This window comes from Chrysochloris asiatica, unplaced genomic scaffold (genome assembly GCF_000296735.1).
Source record: "Chrysochloris asiatica unplaced genomic scaffold, ChrAsi1.0 scaffold00066, whole genome shotgun sequence".
Taxonomy (NCBI): Eukaryota; Metazoa; Chordata; class Mammalia; order Afrosoricida; family Chrysochloridae; genus Chrysochloris; species Chrysochloris asiatica.
The window spans coordinates 8,668,059-8,671,212 of record NW_006408584.1 but is presented as its reverse complement, the minus strand read 5'-3'; the positions used below and the strand labels follow the sequence as shown (position 1 = coordinate 8,671,212).

The 3,154-nt window shown below is 40.1% G+C and overlaps 1 pseudogene; it reads right to left on the bottom strand.

Annotated features, from left to right (window-relative positions):
• Positions 1-468: 468 nt before the first annotated feature.
• On the bottom strand, positions 469-1,523 carry LOC102838597 (annotated as a pseudogene).
• Between the last annotated feature and the right edge of the window lie 1,631 nt (positions 1,524-3,154).

The following is a 3,154-nucleotide window of genomic DNA, read 5'->3' as shown; positions in this document are numbered from 1 at the left end:
TTTAAATACACAGCTACTATCATTTCTTACTTTTTATCTTTTCCCTAATTTTCTCCAGAAATATTTTTCCTTTGGTTTGACTAGTTGAACTCAGTATATTTGGTACCTAAAGTATCAACTCTTATTGGAGTAGCACTTGGGAAATGCAAGCCTAGAAAAGGCCAATTTTAACAACTGAAGGGGCTTGACAAAGTGCAACATCCATTCATCAATGTGGCAAGTCCCAATGTTAATCACTTGGTTAATGGCTGCTCTTGGCTAGATCCTAAGACCCAGCATGACACTGGAGTGTTCACCTGTGAGGTACTACAAAGTTATGTGTACAAACATTCACCCATTTCAGTTTTCAATAAATACAAAGCATCATTTAAAACCATTTCAGAACAATAAATAAAGAATATTGCAATTGGCCTGTTTTGCTTCTTAAACTGGCTTGGAGAGCTGCTGATGGCCCAGATAATACAACAGTTAATTGGATGCTACTCCAGGCTCTTTAGACTTCACTTTTCTCTCTTCAGGCCTCAACAGCTTTTTTGTAGCAATGATGTTATTCTTCATTAGCATCCACAGTCATGGGACCAACGCCTCCAGGAACCGGAATGATGTACTCAGCTTTCTTCCAAACTCCTTAAAACTCCACATCCCCAACCAACTTGGGTTTAGAAGTCATGGGATCTTGAATTTTATTCATTCCCACATCAATGACAACTGCACTTTCCTGGATCATATTTGCAGTAATTAGATTGGGAATGGCTGCAGCAGGCACCGCAATATCTGTTACTCTGTTCTCAGTTTCTTCAACTGCTGTTTGGGAGTGTACCGATGAGATGTTGTAACAGTGGCATCACTTCCAGGACATTCATGTGCCCCATCTGCGTGCAGCAACATTGCAATAGTCATCCCAACATTTTTTTGACCGTCCAACAACCAACCACCACATTTTTCCCTAGGGTTGGAATTTCTGTTCACTTAATTATCTCCCACACACCCCATGGAGTTTTAGGTAACAAGGAATAGTGGTCAAAACACATTCTCTCCACATTAATTACAAGAAAGCCAGCTACATCCTAGTCTGGAGAAACAGCATTGCAGACTTTTCTCTTGTTGATGAGCTCTGGAAGAAGAAGCTGAACAAGGAGGCCATCTATATTGTCATCGTTGTTGAGTTTATTGATTAAATTAAACAGTTTTTCTTCAGAAATAGAAGCTGTTTTCAAAATTGTTTCACTGATGATTCCCACACGTGCAGCAGCCCTGGTTTTGTTGAGGATGTAAGCATGACTTGCAGGATGCTCTCCGACCAGAACCACGCTCAGGTGTGGCCTTTTGTTGCCCAACACCACCCACTGTTCCACCTCCTGGTGAACTTCTTGCTTGATCTGCTGAGCAAGTTTCCTTCCAGAAATGACTACCGCTTCGTATCGTACTACAGAAAGATAGAGGGAGTGATGGCGGGGGCGGCAGCTCTGCATTGGCCGGAGAAGTTGGGCAGCAAATGTAGTCACAAGTAAAGCCACAGCCATGTGTACAGTGCTGTTGCCCGTGCTGGGAGAGAAGGGCATGGGTGGGTCCCACAGTTATACTGCGGTCGCCGTGGAGGCTACCATGTTCTTTTTCATATAATCCATCTTCTTGAATTATTTGCTCAGAATGCAGAGTGAGTAAGTATGGTGAAAAGATACAACCCTGGTGAAAACCGTTCATGATTTTAAACCATTCTCTTATCATTCTCTTGCTCTATGTACAGCTTCTTCATGACTAGCATGGAGTGTTCACGAATACCCATTCTCCTCAGTGTTATCCAGAGTTTGTTATGATCTTACACAGTTGAATATGTTTAAGTAGTCAATAAAGCACAAGTAAACATCTTTCTGGTATTCTCTGCTTTCAGTCAAGATCTGTTGGATGCTACCAGTGATATTGATAGTTCCATGTCCTCTTCTTAACTTGACTTGAATTTCTAACAGGTCTCTAGCATTCTACTACTGCAACTATTTTAAAATTATTGCCAGCAAAATTTTACTTACATATTGTATTAATGGTATTGTTAGATGATTTCTGCATTCTATTGGGTCACTTCTCTTTTTGACCAAATATTGATCTCTTCCAATCAGTTGACCAGGTAGTCGTCTTCCAAATTTCTTGGCATAGACAAATGAATATTTCCAGTGCTGCATCAGTCTGTTGAAATATTTCAATTTGTATTTCATCAATTCCTGGAGCCCTTATATTTTTCTAATGCCTTCAGTGCAGCTTTAACTTCTTTCAATATTATCAACTCTTGATCATATGATATCTCTTGAAACGGTTGAACATTGAAAAATTATTCTTGGTACAGTGACTTTGTATATTCCTTACATCTTCTTTTGATGCTTTGTCCATTATTCAATAATTTGCTCATTGAATCTCTTTCATCTGGAGGCTTGAGTTTTTTCTTCAGTTCTTTCAGTCTGAGAAACACTGACCATGTTCTTCCCTTTTGGTTTTCTGACTCCAGGTTGTTGTACACTTAATTATACTACTTGACTTCATCTTCTCAAGGTGCCCTTTGGAATTTCCTGTTCAGTTCTTTTACTTCCGCATTTCTTCCAGCTACTTTAGCTTCTCTACACTCAAGAGCAGGAGCTCTGGTAGCGTAGTGGTTACGAATCGGGCTGCTAACCTCAGGGTCGGCAGTTTGGAACTACCAGCTGTTCCGCGGGAGAAAGATGAGGTTTTCTGCTCCCTAAAGATTTGCAGCCTCAGAAACCTTGTGCAGGGTCACTGTGAGTCGGAACTGACTCCACGGTACTTAACAACAACAACAACACTCAAGAGCAAGTTTCAGAGTCTCTTCTGACACAGATTTTGGCTTTTTCTTTCTTTCCTGTCTTTTTAAAGACCTTTTCCTTTCTTCCTGTATAATGTTTCAATGTCAGCCCAAGAATCTTGTTTTACTTTTCGTGAGTTTCATCCTGAATTTCCATATGAGCAATTGATTGTCTGTTCCACAGTCTATTCCTGGCCTTGTGTTGGCTGATATTATTGAGCTTCTCCATCTTCCCTTCCCACAAATGTAATCAATTTGATTACTATGTATTCTAGTTGGTGAGTTCCTTGTGTACAGTTACCATTAATGTTGTTGAAAAGAAGATATTTGCAATAAAAAAGTCAT